Source organism: Microcaecilia unicolor, chromosome 11 (genome assembly GCF_901765095.1).
Source record: "Microcaecilia unicolor chromosome 11, aMicUni1.1, whole genome shotgun sequence".
Taxonomy (NCBI): domain Eukaryota; kingdom Metazoa; phylum Chordata; class Amphibia; order Gymnophiona; family Siphonopidae; genus Microcaecilia; species Microcaecilia unicolor.
This window is the reverse complement of record NC_044041.1, coordinates 104,511,622-104,534,472: the sequence shown is the minus strand read 5'-3', so window position 1 is coordinate 104,534,472 and position 22,851 is coordinate 104,511,622. Positions and strand designations below refer to the sequence as shown.

General features: G+C 40.6%; 1 protein-coding gene across 1 annotated transcript in view; it reads right to left on the bottom strand.

Moving 5' to 3' along the window:
• Window positions 1-22,851, bottom strand: part of LOC115480958 (E3 ubiquitin-protein ligase MARCH2-like) — a 46,261-nt gene that overhangs the window by 7,823 nt on the left and 15,587 nt on the right. The window lies entirely within an intron of this gene.

Here is a 22,851-nt window from a genome sequence, read left to right as displayed (position 1 = left end):
CCTGGTATGATCAAATGATGGAACTCTGAAGAGCATAAATCCCTATTGGCCATATACATTTTTAGCAATGACACAAGAGGAAGCAGTAACTGCTCATGATATGCCTTGTGCGTCAAAACCAAAATTTTAAATTGACGTCTAGCTTGCACTGGCAACCAGCGGTACTAAACATAAAGTGGAGTCACATGTGCCTGATTACTAGATCTACTCAAAATATGAATCGCTACATTTTGCAAGGTTTTAAGTTTTCTCAAGCTATACTGAAGCAATCCAATCAAAATTGCATTTGAATAGTTTAACTGGCTCATAAACAAAACATACCGCAGACACTGAAAGCCTTCTCATCCACATACCCTTGTACTGCGCGCAATTTACGCAAAATCACAAATCCCTGGCCACAAGTCTATTTATAAGACCTGTAAAATCCAACCGATAATCTACCCAGACCCCTAAATAATTAATTCATCAATCACTGGAACTGCAACACCACACAACTGATGGATTTACCAGGCTTTTCTAATTTATCTGTACTCCAGCAAGCCATGGTCTTTTTCATATTCAACACCATTCGGTTTCTCTCTAACCAACGGCAAATTTCCTGCAAACAACATTGGATAGGAGCCAGATTAACAGTTTTGGACGAAACCCACACAACCAGTAAAATATCATCCGCATAAACGCAAGGACTAATTCTAAACTGATCAACCAAATCTAACAAAGGTCTGAGAAAGATATTAAAAAGAATTGGGAATAAAGATGACCCCCTAGGGTACTCCACAGTCAAAACCACGTGGGGAGGAGGTGTCTAAGTCCCGTATTACTGAAAAAAGATCAATCTTGCAAAAAGCTCCAAAACCAGTTCCATACTATCCCTGTCAACCCTATAGCCCTTAATCGGGACAACATCAAAGACAGGTCAATAACATCAAATACTGAAGCAAGGTCTAAGGATATAACCAAGACAGTATCTCCAGCATCCAGACTTCTCAGTTTACTGAGCAAAGCAACTACAGTTGTCTCAGTACTATAACCCTTACGAAATGAGGCTCGTCTAGGATGGAACAACCCGTGATCCTCGACAAAATCTACCAACTGCTGAACAACCACCTTTTAGTTTCATCAGTACAAGCAAGGTAGTAATCAGTTTAAAGAGCTCAACTTGTAAAGGGTCTAAAAATTTATTCTTTAAACACAGGGTATACAACAGCATGTTTCCAGTCACGTGGCGCCACACTCTCAGTTAAACTTTGGTTAAACATAGATTACAAGAGTGGAAGTAATCCTAAAAGCATACAAGCTAACCAACTTGGTTGAACCAAATCCAGTACCAGGTTAACCTTACAAGTCTGCCCAATCAATTTCTTTAAACTATCCACTGACACCATGGAAAATGTACTCCAGCTAACTGCCTCTGCTGATCCAGCTCACAATCAACCAAATTTTCCAGTCAGGTTTTCCTCGAGTTAACATCACTCACTGTAGGTTGCAACTTCCCCACCTTAGTCACAAAATATGAAGCTAAGACCTCTACCGATGGTCTACGCTCCCAAGCCAAAGCAACACCCTTCATTTAACAAATGGAGGGAGTGTTTCTGATGTTATAGTGGGTGATCATCTGGCACCCAGTGATAATCAGATGCATCAGATGGTGTGATTTAATATTAAGACCGGTGTGGAGAGGGTTCATTCAAAAGTGAAGGTTCTAGACTTTAAAAAAAAACAACTTAACTTTGAGATGGGGGATTACCTCAAGGAATTGTTAGCTGGAAGGGAACATCTGGAAAGAGTAGGAAAGCTTTGTGCAAAACTGAAAGGAGTTATTGCAAGGGCAACAAACCTTTTTGTAAGGAAAGTAAATAAAGGTAAGAGAAAAAGAAGGTCATTTTGCTTCTCAAAAGTAGCAGCTGAAAAGGTAAGGAAAAAGAGGTTAGCCTTCATAAACTACAAGAGATCTACAGCGCTACTTGATGCACACAGCGCTGTACAATTTATATGCAGGTACTTTCTCTGTCCCTAGAGGGCTCACAAATCTCTGTTTTTGTACCTGATGCAATGGAGAGTTAAGGTCACAAGGAACTGCAGTGGGAACTGAACCCAGGTCACTGGCCTCAAAGCCCACTGAACTAACCATTAGGCTACTCCTTCACTCAAAAATATCTGGAAAAGCTAAGAAAAGCTGGTAAAGTAGTCAGGAAAGCAAATGGAAGAAAAAAAAAAAGAGTTAATACAGTAAAATGGGGGCGAAGGGGCACTATAATAAAATTAGGAAAATGGTTAAACAGAAACTAAAAGGATCGGTTGAAAAGGGTAGGACGACACTAAATCAGGCATGGATATTATTCAAAAATACCATCTTGGAAGCCCAGTCCAGATGCATTCCACGTATTTGCAAAGGTGGAAATATGAGAAAATGTCAGCCTGCATGGTTAAAAGGTGAAGTAAAAGAGGTCATTATAGACAAAAGATTGCCCTTCAAACAATGGAAAAAGGACCCAAATGAAGAAAATAAGAAGCAACATAAGCACTGGCAAGTCAGATGCGAAGCATTAATAAAGAAGGATAAAAGAGAATATGAAGAGAAACTTGCCACTGAAGCTAAAACTCACAGTAACAACATTTTCAGGTACATCAGAAGCAGAAAGCCTGTGAGGCAATCCGTGGGAGCAAAGGGGTGCACAGGGAGGACAGCACCGTAGCAGAGAACTGAATGAATTCTTTGCTTCTATCTTTACGGAAGAAGATGTAAGAGATCTGCCTGTACCGGAAATGGTTTTCAAGGGTGATGATGCGGAGGAATTGAAAGAAATCTCAGTGAATCTGGAAGATGTACTGAGCCAAATGGACAACTTAAAGAGTAGTAATCACCTGAACCGAAGCTGTTAGTAATATGTAACTTGTTGTTAAAATTGTCCATAGTTCCTGAAGATTGGAGGGTGGCCAATGTGACGCCGATTTTTAAAAAAGGGTTCTAGGGGTGATCCGGGAAATTACAGACTGGTAAGCCTGACGTCGGTGCCAGGCAAAATAGTGGAAACCATTATAAAGAATAAAATTATAGAACATGTAGACAAACATGGTTTAATGGGACAGAGTCAGCATGGGTGCAGCCAAGGGAAGTCTTGCCTCAACAATTTGCTTTATTTCTTTGAACTCATGAATAAACATGAGGATAAAGGTGAGCTGGTTGATGTAGTGTATCTAGATTTTCAGAAAGCTTTTGATAAAGTTCCTCATGAGAGACTCCTGAGAAAATTGAAGAGTCATGGGACTGATGTGGATTAGGAATTGGTTACTGGACAAAAAACTGAGGGTAGTGTTAAATGGTCATTTCTCTCAATGGAGGACAGTGGAGTGCCACAAGGATCTGTACTGGGACCGGTACTATTTAACATATTTATAAATGATATGGAAATCGGAATGATGAATGCGTTGATCAAATTTGCAGATGTTACAAAACTATTCAAGGTTGTTAAAACACATGTGGACTCTGAAATATTGAAAAACCTTAGCAAATTGGAAGACTGGGCGTCCAAATGGCACATGAAATTTAATGTGGACAAATGAAAGGTGATGCACATTGGAAAGAATAATCTCTATCACAGTTACCTGATGCTAGGGTCCACCTTGGGGGTCAGCGCTCAAGAAAAAGATCTGGCTATCGCTGTAGATAATACACTGAAACCTTCTGCTCAGTGTGTTTTAGCTTCGGTGGCAAGTTTCTCTTCATATTCTCTTTTATCCTTCTTTATTAAAGCAAATAGGATGCTAGGAATTATTAGGAAAGGGATGGTGAATAAGACCGAAAATACTATAATGCCTTTGTATTGCTCCATGGTACATCCGCACCTTGAGTACTGCATTCAGTTCTGGTCGCCGTACCTCAAAAAAGATATAGCGGAATTAGAAAAGGTTCAAAGAAGAGCGATTAAAATGATAAATGGGACTGAACTCCTCTCGTATGAGGAAAGGCTAAAGAGACTAGGGCTCTTCAGCTTCGAAAAGAGGCGGCTGAGGGGGAGATATGATTGAGGTCTACAAAATCCTGAGTGGTGTACAACAAGTAGTAAATCGATTTTTCACTCGTTCCAAAAGTACAAAGCCTAGGGGACACTCGAGGAAGTTACATGGAAATACTTTTAAAACAAAGAGGAGGAAATATTTTTTCACTCAACGAATAGTTAAGCTCTGGAACTCTTTGCCAGAGGATGTGGTAACAGCGGTTAGCGTATCTGGGATTAAAAAAGGTTTGGACACATTCCTGGAGGAAAAGTCCATAGTCTGCTATTGAGGCAGACATGGGAAGCAATTGCTTGCCCTGGGATTTGTAGTATGAAGTGTTGCCACGATTTGGGTTTCTGCCAGGTACTTGTGAACTGGTTTGGCCACTGTTTGGAAAACAGAATACAGGGCTAGATGGACCATTGGTCTGACCCAGTATGGTTACTCTTGGTTCTGAAACTCAAAGGTGAAGAGGAGAAATATGTAAAAGCTGATAAAGATAAGGCAGAATTGCTTAACAAATATTTCTGTTCTGTGCTCACAGTAGAAAGGGCTGGGCAGGACCGCAGAAGACAAACAAAAACAGGAATGGAAGTGTGGTAGACCCTGAACAATTTTCAGAAGACTGTGTTTGTGAGGAGCTGGCTAAGTAAAGGAGGACAAAGTGATGAGGCCAGATGGCATAAATCTGAGGGTACTGATAGAACTTAGGGAAGTTCTGGTAGATCTGCTGGATCTTTTCAATGCTCTCGAGTCAGGAGTGGTCTCGGAGGACTGGAGAAGGACAGATGTATTCCCTCTCCACAAAAGCAGAAGTAAGGAAGAGGTTGAGAACTACAGGCCAGTAAGTCTGACTTCTGTGGTAAGTAAATTCATGAAAACACTTTTGAAACAGAACAGTGACCAGAGAGCTGGATCGAAAGATAGCACTAGATGTGGTGTACTTAGATTTTAGGAAAAACAGCAAAAGTAGGGTAGTGCAATAGGCCTTCCAAATAAAATCACAAAGAAAGGAATCCACAGAGGGCCATCTTTATTAAGCATCAATTCAGTTAAGGGCTCATAAAAATAAATTGCAATAAGCATCTAAAGACAGACTTGCTAATAATTGTTTTTAGAATTATTCTACTTGTCTTTGGTTAATCACTTTTTATTTTTGTATTTTTATGTATTAAAGACAAGTAAATAATATCAATAAGACAAGCAAACCAGTAGTAAAAATAAAATAGCAATAAGATATAGACAATATGTAGTAAATAAAATATGCAGCCTGCACTGACTTATTCAGACGCCAATGTTTCGAATAGAGAGAGAGATTGAGGTAATTAGTTTTCATTTTGAAATGTAAGAAGTGTTTTCTATTATTCTATTCCTCAGCTTTTGTTCTTCGTGCAGCCAAACCTTCGTTGCTGTTTCTCTATACTGTGGGATAAGATTTGCAATATTCTCTGCACTCTTACTTTCGCACTTTGTGCTGCTGAGCCCGTTACTGTTTCTTTATAGTGTGGGTTAAGATCCATGTTCAGACACTTGTGCTGTCACTCTTTCTGCTGATGAGCTTTACTACAGTTTCCTTATAGTCTACCTGAGTTTTACGCTATCATTTTGTGCATTACGTAATTTGCTCAGTGTATATAGCAGATGTTAGCATCTTTGTGTTCACTTACTGGTGTTTCTACTCCAATGTGTTTCTGGATTGCAGTGCAAATCATTTTTGGTACTTTTACTAGTTTCACATTCCTTTGACAATCCTCCCTGTGGACATTTTTGCTTAAATATACTTTCAGTTGTACTCCTGCAACCGGAAGCAGGCAAAAACACATAGTAAATTTTATTTTAGGTATATTAAAAGCAAGAAGCCAGCAAAAGAATCAGTTGGACCGCTAGATGACCGAGGGGTAAAAGGGGCACTCAGGGAAGACAAAGCCATAGCAGAGAGATTAAATCAATTCTTTGCATCGGTCTTCACTGAGGAAGATTTGGTAGAGATACTGATGCCATAAAAGATAATCAAAGTTGATGAGTCAGAGAAACAGAATGAAATCTCTATAAACCTGGAAGATGTAATGGCGCAATTTGACAAACTGAAGAGTAGCAAATTGCCTGGACCAGATGGTATTCATCCCAGGGTACTGATAGAACTGAATTTATCTTTAAAATCAAGCATGTTACTGGAAGATTGGAGGGTGGCCAATGTAACGCCGATTTTTAAAAAAGGTTCCAGAGGTGATCTGTGAAATTATAGACCAGTGAGCCTGACGTCAGTGCCAGGCAAAATGGTAGACACTATTATAAAGAACAATATTATAGAGCATATTCAAAAGCATGGATTAATAAGACAAAGCCAACATGGATTTAGTGAAGGGAAATTTTGCCTCACCAATCTATAAATTTCTTTGAAGGAGTGAACAAACGTGGATAAAGGTGAGCCGGTCGATATTGTGTATCTGGATTTTCAAAAGGTATTTGACAAAGTAACTCATGAAAGACTCTAGATGAAATTGGAGAGTCATGGGATAGGAGGTAATGTCCTATTGTGGATTAAAAACTGGTTAAAAGATAGAAAACAGAGAGTCAGTACTCTCAAAGGAGAAGGGTAGACAGTGGGGTTCCCCAGGGGTCAGTGCTGGGACCGTTGCCTTTTAAGATATTTATAAATGATCTAGAGATGGGAGTAACTAATGAGGTAATTAATTTGCTGGCGACACAAAGTTATTCAAAGTTGTTAAATCGTAAGAGGATTGTGAAAAATTAGAAGAGGACTTTAGAAGACTGGGCATCGAAATGGCAGATAACGTTTAATGTAAGCAAGTGCAAAGTGATGCATGTGGGAAAGAGAAACCCAAACTATAGCTATGTAATACAAGGTTCCACATTAGGAGTCACCAACCAGTAAAGGGATCTAGGTGTCATTGTTGATGATACGTTGAAAATCTCTGCTCAGTGTGCGGTGGCTAAGAAAGCAAATAGAATGGTAGGTAATATTAGGAAAGGAATGGAAAACAAAAATGAGGACTTTATAATACCTTTGTATCGCTCCATGGTGCGACCACACCTCGAATATTGTGTGCAATTCTGGTCACTGCATCTCAAAATAGATATAGTAGAATTAGAAAAGGTACAGAGAAGGGCAACGAAAATGATAAAGGGGATGGGATGACCTCCCTATGAGGAGAGGCTAGAAGCTAGGGCTCTTCAGCTTGGAGAAGAGATGGCTGAGGGGAGATATGATAGAGGTCTATAAAATAATCAGTGGAATGGAACGGGTAGACGAGAATCACTTGTTTACTCTATCCAAAAATACTAGGACTAGGGGGCACGCAATGAAGCTACAAAGTAGTAATTTTAAAAAAGGTTTGGAAAGCTTCCTAAAAGAAAAGTCCATAATCCATTATTAAAATGACTTTGGGAAAATCCACTGCTTATTTCTAGGATACACAACAAACTGTGGATGGAGTAACAGTAGCCCAGTAGAGCAAAATCATTTTTTTGATAAGGGGACGTCTCATAAAGTCACATGGGCACTTCGTGGCATACTCTTAGCCCCCCTCTCATTTGTGACAGTTTATAATCATTGACAGCCCCCGGGGGCTAAGAGTATGCCACGAAGTGCCCATGTGACTATGAGACGTCCCCTTATCAAAAAAGTGATTTGCTCTACTGGGCTACTGTTACTCCATCCACAGTTTGTTGTGTATTTTTCAAAACATAAGAGTGGAGTGTTGCCATTGTTTGTGAAGTTTTGATTGTCATATTTCTAGGATAAGCAGCATAAAATGTATTGTATTGTTTTGGGATCTTGCCAGGTACTTGTGACCTGGATTGGCCACTATTGGAAACAGGATGCTGGGCTTGATGGACCTTCGGCTCTCCCAGTATGGCAATACTTATATACATTTCTTTTTAAAAATGATTTGGAATGCTTTTTGCTTTTTTTTTTTCATAACCTTTTCACATATATACATATTGTTTATATCTTGTTATTTTATATTTACAACTGGTTTGCTTGTCTTATTGATATTATTTGCTTGTCTTTTGCTAATTGTTTTTAGAATTATTCTGCATGTTTTTTGTTAATAACTATTTTTAGAATTTTTGTATTTTTATGTATGTCTGTCTTTGACTGACCTTGACTGAACTGATGCTTAATAAAGATGGCTCTCTACTCATTCCTTTCTTTGTAATTTTATCTGGAATGCCTATTGCACTACCCTACGTTTGCTGTTTTTCCTGTTGGACTATTGTAGGGTTGGTTGTCTTCTTTTGTTTTTGTGCTTGTACTTAGATTTAAAGCAAAGCCTTTGACACAGTTTCACATAGATGATTAATAAATAAACTGAGTACCCTCGATATGGGCCCTAAACTAACTGACAGGGTTTAGAACTGGTTGCGTAGAAGTCAACGGAGAGTAGGGGTGTTACCAGTGGTGTGCTGCAAGGCTCAGCTCTTGGGTTGGTTCTTTTTAACATTTTTGTACGTGATGTTCCTGATGGGTTCTTTGGTAAGGTTGCTGCTTTTGACTCCTAACCACTACTCACTTGCCCTGTACCCTTTTATCCCCACCTCTCTAAATCCCTTACCTCTTAGTTGTTCTGTTTGCCTGTCCTATTTAAATTGTGAGCTCTTTGAGCAGGGACTGTCTTTTCATGTATGGTGTACAGCACTGTGTATGCCTTGTAGCGCTATAGAAGTGATAAGCAGTAGTAGTTTGCCTCTTTGCAGATGTCACCGAAAGTCTGCAATAGGATATACATCCCTGACAGTATGGATAATATGAGGAACGATCTATCAAAGCTTGAATAATGGTCCAGAATCTGGCAGCTAAGATTTAATACTAAATAAAAATGCAAGGTCATGTATCTGGGCTGCAAAAACATAAGAACATAAGAATTGCCATACTGGGACAGACCACAGGTCCATCAAGCCCAGTATCCTGTTTCCAACAGTGGCCAAACCAGGTCATAAGTACCTGGTAAGATCCCAGAACAGTAAACTAGATTTTATGTTGCTTATCCTAGAAATATTCAGTGGATTTTCCCAAGTCCATCTTATTAATGGCTTATAGACTTTAAGGAAATTATCTAAACTTTTTTAAATCCCTGATAAGCTAACTGCTTTTACCACATTCTCTGGCAACAAATTCCAGAGATTAATTACACGTTGAGTGAAGAAATATTTTCTCCAGTTTGTTTTATATTTACTACTTAGTAGCTTTATTGAGTGCCCCCAAGGGAAATGGTACAGTTTAGGGGGTGAAAAACTTGTGCACAAAAGAGGAGTGACGATCTTAAGGCGAAACCTTCCATGCATCAGCTGATTGCGTCGATGTTTGTGGCTAGCACGTTGGTGCTGGCTGGTGCCTGGAAACAACCAACTATACCAGGTTTTCGGCAGGGTTTGCAGAAAATGGACTACATTCACTTAATGTCAAAGCTAACGGCGATGCACACTGGGCACATAGTACCATACCATCGTGTATGGGACCCGTATGTACAGTGGTCCTCTGGTCCCGATCTGTGTAAGTTGATGCAATAGAAGAGACACTTAAGCTTTTCCTGTGTATAGGGGGTAATGGGGGGGGGGGAGAAGGGCGGTGATATATATTTTTGTAGCCGTATTGTGCAATTTCCAATAGCGTTGGAAAAGCCACCTAAGTGGATATTTTGTCATATGGTTTCCTTTTTTTTTTGGTAATGAAAAATTCAAAAATTAAATATTAAAAAAAAAAAAAGAAAAGAAAAGAAAAGGCAACGGTGAAAGCTAGAAGTATGCCTGGGTGCATAGAGGTAGGAATGGCCAGCAGGAAAAAGAAGGTGATGAAGCCTCTGTATAAGACTCTGGTAAGCCCTCATTTAGAATACTGTGTACAAATCTGGAGACTGCACCTTCAAATAGATATAAACAGCATTGAATCAGTCCCGAAAGCAGCTACTAAAATGGTCAGTGGTCTTTGTGAAAAGTATTGGGACAGACTTAGGGGGTCTTTTACTAAGCAGCGGTAAGCCCAACATGGGGTTACCACTCACTAATCCGGAACTACCACCGGGCTACCGCAGAAGCCCAGTGGTAGTTCCTACCCTAGCGGGCGCCATTTCTCACACTACATAAGTATTTTTTATTTTTGTAGGGCCAGTGTTTACCCGGCAGTAATCGGGCAGTGCCATAAGCTGCCCCGTTATTGCTGGGTTAGCGCAGGAACCCTTAAGGCCACCTCAATGGGTGGCGGTAAGTGTTTCACTTATCAAACAGCCATTTCTTAGAAAAAAAAAGGCAGATTTTTACTCACTGCGGTACAAGCTACAACTTATAAAAAGAGATTTCTACCTTATTGATGTGCAGCTGCATGAATAGTTAATTGTCTAATATAAAGCAGAGGTAAGATACTTCTGGGCACAACCCAACAATATCATGCTAGTGATGTAAAGTCGGTAGGTAAATTACCCTTATTCCTACACACTATCATTGCTTCTGTCTTTGTAGAATTTATGGAGAAGACTCCATTAGCAGTGGAGTTACCAACAGCCATGTTCTCACATATGCAGTCTGAATTGGGATGTCTAAGGACCTTGGCTTTCTGCAGAACAGCACCATGTATATACTAGGAAGGGCAGAAGCCTGTGGAACAATTCACTCAATGGAGTACCATTCAGACACATCACCTGTTTGAGCTTGCTACTGCCTATCTGTCTGATATGAGTCAACTGCACATAAACATTACCACGTCTTCTAATTTGCTCCAATCTCTTCAGCTTCAAGACTGAGGAGACTATGCTGAATGGAAAACAAAAATGAGGATGTTATAATGCCTTTGTATTGCTCCATGGTGCGACCGCACCTCGAATATTGTGTTCAATTCTCGTCGCCGCATCTCAAAAAAGATATAGTGGAATTAGAAAAGGTGCAGAGAGGGGCGACGAAAATGATAAAGGGGATGGGACGACTTCCCTTATAGGAAAGGCTAAAGAGGCTAGGGCTCTTCAGCTTGGAGAAAAGGCGGCTGAGGGGAGATATGATAGAGGTCTATAAAATAATGAGTGGAGTTGAACGGGTAGATGTGAAGCGTCTGTTTACGCTTTCCAAAAATACTAGGACTAGGGGCATGCGATGAAGCTACAATGTAGTAAATTTAAAACGAATCGGAGAAACTTTTTCTTCACTCAACATGTAATTAAACTCTGGAATTTGTTGCCAGAGAATGTGGTAAAGGTGGTTAGCTTAGCGGAGTTTTAAAAAGGTTTGGGCGGCTTCCTAAAGAAAAAGTCCATAGACCATTATTAAATGGATGGGGAAAATCCACTATTTCTGGGATAACCAGTATAAAATATTTTGTACTTTTTTGGGATCTTGCCAAGTATTTGTGACCTGGACTGGCCACTGTTGGAAACAGGATGCTGGGCTTGATGGACCTTTGGTCTTTCCCAGTATGGCAATACTTATGTACTTATGTACTGATACGTCATTGAATACTAACAGGTGTGCAGCACGTAGTGAATCCCTGTTAATGATTTCTCATTTCTCTAAAATGGTTTAGGATTATCTAATTTGTTTTTGAATTTTGAAGTTGAGTTTTGGTTATAGTAATTTTATTAGAGGCCCTTTTCCTAAACCACATTAAAAATTGTAGTCACCACAGTTTTTTTTTTTTTTTTTTTTATAAACATTTTTATTGTATGAAAAAACAATCTCAGATTACATACAAGAATTGCTAACTTTGTTCCTTTGCTTCATTTAGCGTTACATATTCTTGATTGCTGCTGAACTCTCAACTACCTAGATTATCTATTCTAGTACATTATATCACTACCACTACCTCCCCCCTCCCAACCCTTCTCCTTTTTGGCTAGGCTGACCTCCATTTATATATTGTTCATATGGTTGCCACATTTTCAAAAAGTAGTCCATTTTACCCCTTCTCATTGCCGTAAGTTTTGACATCTGATACAAGTGGCCCACTTTGCGAAATACCATTGTTGTGGCTGGTAGAGTCGATTGTTTCCATGCTCTCGCTATTGCTATCTTTGCCGCCACCATATATTGTATCGCCAACTTATGATGAATCGTTTTAATTCCTGTGGGAGGAAAGTGCAGCAAGCAGTGCTCTATCGTACATGGAAATATCCCTTGCAGTATCGTGTTGACCTGCGCCAACACATCTTTCCAAAATTTCTGTACCTTAGGACATTCCCAAAATATATGTATGAATGTTCCCTTTGCCCCACATTCCCTCCAACAGGCGGCTGACACTTCCCTATAAATACGTTGCAGCCTATCCGGTGTGTAGTACCACCAGTAATATATCTTAAATCCATTCTCCCTCGTGGATTGCGCTAAAGATGGTTTAAATAATAGTCTATAACATTTCTCCCATTGTTGTTGTGTGTATGTAATTTGTAATGACTCCTCCCACCTGCTATTATAAAATCTCTGTGGATTCCCCCTCTGAATTAGTGCCTGGTAAATCCGTGTCACACTACCTCTACCCCCTCCTTTTCTTATTGCACCTTCTAGCTTTGTTTCTTCTAGTTCAAGCTCCTCCCTAGCACACGACATTATATAGTGTCTAACGCTACAATAATAGACTTGATCTCTAGGGGGAAGCCCATACTCCTCCTGGAGCCTGTCAAAGCCAACCATTTCTCCCTTCTCCCATAGTTGGCCCAGAGTATGTAGCCCCGCCCTTGACCATTCCCAATAAACTTTTTCAGTGCCTCCAAGTTCAAACCCCGGCGCTTTAGATATAGACGTCTGGAGATAATATTTTCTCTCTGGGAACCACTGTTTCCTAATTTGGTACCACGTGGTCAATATATGTCTGATCCCCATTGGTTGGCTTCGTATCACTGTCAAGAGCTCTCTACCAGGAAGCCACAATGTATCTCCTAATGCTTGTGTCCCCATCCATGCCCTCTCCCAGTGCAACCATTTCCTGCTCGCATACGGATTCCAATCAGCTAAAATCCTTAATTGCGCTGCCTTATAATATAACAAAAAATTTGGGACTCCCATTCCCCCCCTACTCTGCGGCTGGAACATGGTTGCCCTTCGCACCCGCGGAGGGCGTTTCCTCCAAATATATTGAAATAATTTGCGATGGAGTCGTTCAAAAAAGCTACGTGGTATTGGGATGGGCAATGCCATAAATAAATATAACATTTTGGGGAGCAACATCATTTTTATTGCTTGTATTCTTCCCATCCAAGATACATTTAATCCTTCCCATCTATCTAGCTCTGCTAGCAATTCTGCCACCTTCTTAGGGAAATTTACCTGGTACAAGTCTTCTACCCTCGGCGTCACCTGCACCCCTAGGTATCTAATGGATTTCAATGCCCATATGAAGGGGAAATCTATCTTCATCCTTGCTGATTCCTGTGGTGAAACTGTCAGATTCAATATTTCGGATTTAGTAATATTGATTTTAAAACCTGACAGTTTCCCAAAGAATTCCATTACCTCAGTTACCCTCCTTATTGAGATTTCGGGTCTCGTCAGGGTGAGAAGCACATCATCAGCAAATAGCATTAGCTTATGTTCTCTCAACCCTTTCGTCACCCCCCGAATATTGGAATCTCCCCTCACTGCGCATGCCAGGGGCTCCATGAAAAGGGCAAATAACAAAGGCGAGACCGCACACCCCTGTCTTGTTCCTCTATGCAATTCAATAGGCTTAGTGTATGTCCCATTAATTTTTAGTGTGGCTAATGGCGTTTGGTATAGTAGTCTAATCCATCTCATGTAATTTCCCCCTATCCCCACTTCTCGCAGCACTGCAAATAGAAAATCCCACTCCACGCGATCAAACGCTTTCTCTGCGTCTATCGAGAGAAGTAGGGCCGGTTGGTCATCCTCCCTTACCTGTTGAATTACATGCAGCAAAGATCTTATATTATCAAATGCCTGTCGCCCTGCAATAAATCCCGTTTGATCGCTATGGATGAGCTTAGGCAATACTCTTTGCAGGCGAGTAGCTAGTATTTTAGTAAATATTTTATAGTCAACATTGAGTAATGATATCGGCCTGTAAGAACCACATTCCTGCGGATCTTTTGCCGGTTTCAAAATCAGAGTTATTGCTGCTAGTCTCCACGAATGAGGAAGTTTCTGCTCTTGCTCTAGTGCTTTAAAGAATCTCCATAACAGTGGAGCCAAATACGCTCTATATTGCTTATAAAGTCGAGCCGGAAACCCATCCGGGCCCGGTGCTTTCCCAAGGGGGAGTTCCTTAATAGCAAGCTCAACCTCTTCTATTGTGATAGGCTCTGATAACATCTCCTGCTCGGACTGTGTCAAATGGGGTATATCTATTCTCTTAATATAATCCTCTATTTCCAGCTCTGTTGCTTTCTGTTCTGAGTCATATAGTTTAGAATAGTAGTTATAGAATTGCTCCTGAATTTGGTCATTCTGACTAACATTTTGACCTGCCTGATTTTTAAGGCTTCCTATATAGGTTCGACTCCTTTGCTGTTTAAGTTTATTTGCTAAAAGTCTACTCGCTTTATCTCCAAACTCATAATGTTCCTGCTTCGTTTGCTCTAACTGACTTGCTATTTCAGCCAATTGTAAGTCATTAAGATTTAATTTACACTTATAAAGTTGTTCCCCCACCTCAGAATCAGAGGGGTTAGCTTTATGAGACTTTTCCAATTGTTGTATGCGCTCTCTTATTGATTCCTCCTGTTCCCTCTGTTTCTTTCCCAAATGAGCCCTCAATGCTATCAATTGGCCACGTAGTACCACTTTCAGTCCTTCCCATAAGTTTACTGGGTGTATTCCTTCTATATCATTGAACTCTATATATTCCCTAATATATCTTTCAACTTCTTGCGCGTTTTGTGGCTCTAATAGGATGGTTTCGTCCATGCGCCAGTATTTAAACCCAGAGGGGTGTCTATCAATCCCTATTTCCATTACAACTGGAGCATGATCTGACCATGTACGGGGCTCAATATTAATGTTACGCATTGCCCCTGCTACTATCCCATCCCCCAGGAACATATCTATCCTAGAATATGATTTATGTGGAGATGAGTAATAGGTGTAATCTTTTTCTCGTGCATGTGTTTCTCGCCATAGGTCCACCAGCCCCCATCTAGCCATGAATTTTACTAATGCTTGCCTATCATTCTTTGCGTATTCCGCTCCTCCCGCTGAGTTATCTAGTGCAGGATTCACTGTGAGGTTGAAATCCCCCCCAATGACCACTATCCCTTGTACATGTTTCTGTAACACTCCTTCCAGTTCAATTATAAAGTTCTCCTGTCCCTCATTTGGGGCATATATAGTGAGAAAAGTGTATAGCTTATTATATAGGGATGCCACAACCAATAGGTAACGACCATTCTTGTCAGCTATACTTTTCATTATTTTCCACGGAATCATATCAGAAAAAGCCATTAAAACCCCCCTCTTTTTCTGTGAGTTAATGCTAGCCGCATGAAATTGTAGAGGGTATCTCCTGTGATTAACTAATTTTTCATGCTCTTTTTTCAAATGAGTCTCTTGGATCATAATTATGTCTGCTTTCAACCTTATCATATCTTTAAACAGTTTCTTACGCTTTACAGGGGTATTTAAACCCTTAACATTTAACGTGACACATTTAAACATTTATACAACATTTCATTATTTCGCTTCAGTTTGGCCAGCCCATACCATGCTTGTTTCCCTTTCCCCTGCAACCTTAACCCCCCTCCCCCCTTATCCCTGCTCCTATGTCGACAAGCCCCATTACCACCATGAGGCATGTCTCTTACAGAGGAAGTGTCGTCTCCATCTCTCCCTCAGCCTTTTCTTCTGTTTCATCTCTTATGTTATCAAGTGTCCCACTGTATTCAATGTTCTGTTCTCTTTTTATTTGTAAATCCAATGCGGGGTTTGGCCGCTTTCCTCATTTTCCATTTCTCTCCTCCAGTTGTTTCCCCGATTGCTGTCTTCTCAAGCGGCCTCTCCCCTGCGACACTCTCTGCCATTTCGTCTTGTTGAGCGGCGGTCTGATTAAATTCTCCTTCTGGTGGGGCATCTCCTCTTCACCCTGCTGACTCAAATATTCTTGGGCTTCTGCTATCGAGGTCACACGACGCTGTTTGCCTTCTTGTACAAATGTAAGGGCAAAGGGATACTGCCACTTGTAGGACACCCCTTCCTCTCTTAGCTTTGCTGTTAGTGGCCTCAGCTCACTTCTTCTCTTCAATGTTGCTGGAGATATGTCCTGATATATTTCAATGGGGAATGTCTCCCATGTTATCGGGGCGGCCTCTCTGGCTTTCTTCATTACCGCCTCTTTTTGTTGAAATTCTGAGAAGCAGGCAACTATATCCCTTGGCTGATTTGTTTTTCTCATCCCCAGCGCCCTGTGCGCTCTTTCCAAACGAATGGATACTGGTAGACAAGATTCAGCTGGGGTAGAGAGTAGTTGGGCCGCTATCGCCTGCGTGACCACCCCACAATCAATATACTCAGGTAATTCTGGCACTCCTCTGATTCTAATATTTGCACGCCGACTCCTATTCTCAAGATCTTCCACTTTATCCATTAAATATCTTGACTCTGCTTTTTGATCTTTCATTTGCTGCTCCAGTACAGAAACAGATTCAGCACATTCCTCCATTCCCACCTCCGTTTCTGCTACACGTGCTCCTAATTCGGCTATTTCCGCCCTGAGTTCTGATCCTAGCTGTGCAAAGTCCTGGCGCATTTCTTTTATGCCAGTTTTAATTTCTTCTATCCAGCCGCAAAGTTTATCCCAAATCTCTGGAGTGGCCGCGCACTCACCTTCCATTAATTCCCTCTGAGTGGTGTCATTAAGATTTTGGTGCGCTACTATTGCTCGGGCGCCATTTTCTTCCCCATGCATCTCTGTAGCTCTCTGGCGCTGCTGATAAGAAAACGCCGACAGATTTGGCTCTTTTGTCCGATTCGCTGCCATAATCTGGTAGGTCACTCGCTATACCCTCCGATTCCCGTTTCGGGTATCGAGTTTTTCAGCTATTTGCAGCTAATTATTGCTTTTAATCGGCTGACTCTCGGGAGCTCCGTTTTTACTCAGCCATTCGCTGACGTGACGTCACTTCCTTAGTCACCACAGTTTAATGTGACTATACCACAAAGTAGCTGCAAATTTTACGTGGCAACCAATGGGGGGGGGGGGGGGGGGGTCGAACCAGTGTTTTCTTAATTCTGGTTCTGCATTGGTCCCAGTTAGCATGCAATACCTGGCCACAGTTAGTGTGTTAGCACTTACCTCTTCCTTGTTAGGAGGTGGTAAGGGCTCTCGCATTCCAGGTAGCATGCGGTAAGCGTAACACGTTAACTGGCTAATGCTTCCACACCCACTCTCTGCCCATGCCACACTCCCAACACAAAAAGCATTTAACGCATGGTTTATGTCTTGGTAACTGCTAAATTACTACAAAGCTCCTTAACATGTCTCTGCGTTAGTTACCGCACAGTTTACTTCGTGTTAATAGAAACATGACTGCAGATAAGAGCCAAATGGCTCATCCAGTCTGCCCATCCACAGCAACCACTAACTCCTCCTTTCCCTAAGAGATCCTACATGCCTGTCGCACGCTTTCTTAAATTCAGACACAGTCCTGGTCTCCATCACCTCCAACTGAAGGTAATTCCATGCGTCCACCACTCTTTCCATGAAAAAGTATTTCCTTAGATTACTTCTGGGCAGATGCATTTCGCTTGAAACTAAATGCAGAAAAAACTCAATGCCTGATACTCACTTCCCAGTACAACACGAATGAATTCACCGCTATAAACACACCAAAACTAAACCTTCCAATCTCAGAAACGTTAAAAATCCTTGGAGTCACTATCGACCGCCACCTAACACTCGAAACTCATGCAAACAACACAACCAAAAAGATGTTCTACTGCATGTGGAAATTGAAAAGAATAAGACCATTCTTCCCAAGATCCGTCTTTCGCAGCCTAGTGCAATCCCTCGTACTCAGCCATCTGGATTACTGCAACTCACTATACGCAGGTTGCAAAGAGCAAATACTGAGGAAACTCCAAACAGACCAGAACACAGCAGCCAGACTCATCTTCGGAAAACCAAAATATGAAAGTGCAAAACCCTTACGAGAGAAGCTACATTGGCTCCCACTTAAGGAACGCATTACTTTTAAAGCATGCACATTAGTCCACAAAATCATTCACGGTGAAGCCCCAGCCTACATGTCTGATCTAATAGATCTACCACCCAGAAATGCTAAAAGATCATCCCGAACGTTCCTCAACATCCACTTCCCTAATTGCAAAGGCTTGAAATACAAGGCGCTGCACGCGTCAACCTTTTCTTACATGAGCATGCAATTCTGGAATTCACTGCCGCGCAACCTGAAAACGACCTACGAGCAAGCCACCTTCCGCAAACTATTGAAGACCCATATTTTTGAGAATACTTACGGAAAGAACCAAAACACAAAGCCCACACCCAGGGTTCAATAATGCTCAATACAGCCACCCTGAATTCTCACCACACTCATACTTCTACTCATAGAAAATGTATACCATATGCTTTCTTGTTGTTATGTACTGCCCCTTTTAGTTTCCCGTTGTTCCCCCAATGTTTCAATGCTCTTTTCCATTGTTATATCCCTTACTGATACTCTGAGTTTGTCTCGCTTAACTCCTCACAATGTAATCCATAACCGAGTAGTAACAAATTGTATTTCTATCACTCACAACTTATTGTAAGCCACACTGAGCCCGCAAAAAGGTGGGAAAATGTGGGATACAAATGCAATAAAATAAATAAATAAAAATATCCTCTTCATCCTATACCTTCTTGTTCCAGAGTTTTCCTTTATTTGAAAGAGGCTCACTTCCTATACATTAATACCATATTAAAAACCAAAGTAAAAATAGTAAGGTCTTCTGATAAATGGTTTGATTCTGAGTTACGTGATTTGAAATTAAAATGTAGAATATTAGAAAGATGTTGGCAAAAATAACTAAGGAGAAATTAAAGAAAGAGGACTATTTTTCCAAACTAGTTAGTATTAAGACCATGGATACTAAGATGCTTTTTAAAATACTTTCTAGTCTTACAAATATTGAATCTTGCACAGCTTCGGCTGTTGTCAATAAACCATCAGCTATGCAGTTGGCGAATTACTTTAGTGATAAAATCATTACTGTTAGCAAGAGTAAGAGTTTAGACCAGGATTTGCTAGGTACTACTTTCATTTCAACACCAGTAGATAAAATATGGAAAGAGTTCTGTAAATATGCTGTTTCAAAAAAATGCTTCCTCATATTGTTTTCTAAATTTATGTCCTCCTTATGTTATGAAAACAGCACTTAGTAAAAGGGCCCCTTACTTTGTCAGTTGTTTTGGTTTTCTTGATCTTTTTAACTGCCCTATGTGGGTTTGTTTTATTTTCTTCTTAAATCAGAAGGACAGTCTTGAGGCCCCAATTCCTTCTTTATAAAAGGCAGTTGGTCATGTTCATAAAATTAAACAATGCTAACGGTAACGATCATCTATCTCTGAAGTGGCTGTAGAGAGCCTGGCAGGAAGCGGTGTGGTGGACAGGGAGACCATGTTGCACTAACAAAGGTATAGTGCAGGGGTAGGCAACTCCGGTCCTCGAGAGCCGCAGGCAGGTCAGGTTTTCAGGATATTCACAATCAATATGCAGGAGATAGATTTGCATACCATGGAGGCAGAGCTTGCAAATCTATCTCCTGCATATTCATTGTGAATACCCTGAAAACCTGACCTGCCTGCGGCTCTCGAGGACCGGAGTTGCCTACCCCTGGTATAGTGGAACCGAAACCTATACTAGAGCTGTGGGGGAGCCCAGCATGAAGCAGTGCTGTCAGGGCTGAACCGAACGGACAGAAGTTTTCTGTTACTCAGTGACAGGCCTTTTGCTAGTACATTTTCAGGTTTAGGCAGTCTTTTTTTAATCCAAATTTATCAGACATCTGCGCAAGGGTGCTCCAGGTGACTTATAACCATACATATCTACATCACATTACAATACGATATGCTATAGTACATGATAATGCAACATAAAATGGCCCTAAGTACTTGAACAGGATGACCTTCTACACATCTCCAAGGACACAAAGGTCCTCCCAAGGGGTATCCCTAATCACATCGTCTCCAAAATACATTACACGATGTGATACCCGCAAGCGAGCCTTCTCCGGAGTGAATAAGCACTGCCATACTGGGAAAGACCAGTGGTCCATCAAGCCCAGCATCCTGTCTCCGACAGCGGCCATTCCAGGCTTCAAAAACCTGGCAACCCCCCCCCCCCCCCCCCCAAAGTGTAAAGAATCGCTTCACATCTGTCCGCTCTACTCCGCTCAATATCTTGTAGACTTCTATCATATCACCCCTCAGCCGCCTTTTCTCCAAGCTGAAGAGCCCTAACCTTCTCAGCCTTTCCTCATAGGGATCGTTCCATTCCCTTTATCATTTTCGTCACCCTTCTCTGCACCTTTTCTAATTCCTTTATACCTTTTTTGAGACGCGGCGACCAGAATTGGACACAATACTCGAGGTGCGGTTGCACCATGGAGCGATACAACGGCATTATAACGTCCTCGTGTTTGTTTTCCATCCCTTTCCTAATAGCACCCACACTCTGGAATGAACTCCCTGAAAGGATCCGCTTAACACAAGACTATCTCTACTTCAGCAAGCACGTGAAAGCTTGGTCTTCAACCAGGCCTTTAATGGAAGTAACTAACTTCTTAGTCTCACAAACACACACAGAGTGAGTGACAGGCTGCACATACTGCAGCAGGACATTTTTTTATCCACTCCTACCCTAGCTGAGATTATCATCTCTCTGACATCACGTGCAACTTTCTTTAAATTAGTCACCTTATTGTCTAACGCCTCTTACTCTCTTATCTATATGTTCCATCTTTGCTTATACTCTATGCTGTCTATTAAAATGTTCTATTACGTAATGTGTTGACATTATAAGTAGTATACTATGCCATACTTTGTACTGTTAACTGAAAATTTTTACTGCTGTAATTGTCTATTGCTTATGTTTGATTTATTCTTACTGTACACTGCCTTGAGTGAACAAATAAAATAATCCTGTGCTATCCAGTTAGCGTGCAGTAAAAGTAACATAATACTATTTATATACTGCTATAACAAAAAAAGTTCTAAGCAGTTTACAAATCAAAGAAAGACCGGGATATACTTCCGGGAATCACAAAAATCAAAATGATTACAGAATCAAAATAAAATCCCTATAAAATTCTACCAATAACATATTTCTGAAAAAGCCAAGTATTAAGATTCCTTCTAAACAAAGGATAAGAACGGAGATTGATTAAATACTGAAATTTCTTGCCATAAATTTAGCAGCTCGATAAACTAGCAACATAGCACAGGAATACTCACTCTCTGCCCCCTCCAACAAAATTTTTAAAATATTTTTTTAACACATGCTGTTTGGAACTTATAGCTGGACGCCTGAGGGTGTCCCTCAGTATGCGTGCTAGTGTTTACCGCAGCTTAGTAAAAAGGTTCCTATATTATAAAAGGTATAACATAATTTGTTGGATGGCCTTGAATGCTACCTCCTCTATCATAACTATATTTTCACATATAGTTAATGCACAATTGTCAGTCTAAGACTTTTGACCTTTAATATCTGAAGTTAACAAAATTTTAATTCAAGGAATGTACTATAAAATATGCTTGATTAAAAAAAAAAAAATAGTGCTGCATTTCAATTAAAATTTGAAATCATGATTAAAAAAGGTAGGTTATTTATTCCCCCCCCCCCCTCCTTGTGATTCTAGGCAATGGAGGGTTAACTGACTTGCCCAGAGTCACAAGGAGCTACAGTGGGAAAATAAATAACATACTTTTAATTGCATGATTAACTGCGATTGCACATTTTAGTTGAAATGCAGCCCTATAAAAATTAAAGAATAAAACGTAATGAAAGATAAATACAAATTGAAAAATTACAAATTAAGGGGGTCTTTTACTAAAGATGAACTCGAGTTATCTGCATCAGGGTCCATATTATTCCTATGGGCCCTCCTGCAGATAACTCAAGCTAACCTTTAGTAAAAGACCCAAAAAAAAAAAAAACTTAAACAGTATGCAGAATAGCTATAAACAGCCTTACGGTTTCCACAGCTTACTTCTGAAAACAAGCCTTAAAAAAGGGTGAAAAAACACAAAATGCACGATGGAAATAAGTCCCAAAACAAACACTCCGATCAAATGTGTAAAATACAGCAGACATCAACATGAAATGTAGGGCTGTTTAATGATTACAGCTGGAATTCTTCACATACAGCCTCTCCCATAACATGCCTTCCACATGAGAGAAAAACCACAAAAGGAAACCCAAAAGACATCTCCCTGCCAGCACTGGAAGCTATGGAATCTTTATAAATTTTCCTTTCCCTTGCTTCTTCCCAGCCAGCACTCAACAAGCAGTCATTATGCAAGATGCCTTCTCAAACTCTTAACTTTTCTTTTTTTCTTGCTGGTTTAATCAGAGCTTTCTCCCTTTTCCCCCAATTTGGGCAAATTCACTTTTCTGAATAGACAAGTGTCTCCAAATTGTATTATTTGTGCACTGGGGTTAAGAAAACCAAATTAATGTATTAAAGCTTCCACTCATTCCTTATGTTTGGTATTTTTTCTTATACCAGGTTTTTACAAGAAATCAAGTCAATGGTTGTTAGAAACTTCATCCAAACAGTTCAAACTCACCCCTCCAAATCCTTCTTCTAAATCAGGCTTGTCCAACCCGCAGCCCAAGGGCCAGAACTCGGCCTGCCAACCTCATTTTCTTGGCCCGCAGAATGTTCTCCGATTAAGAACTTCCACAG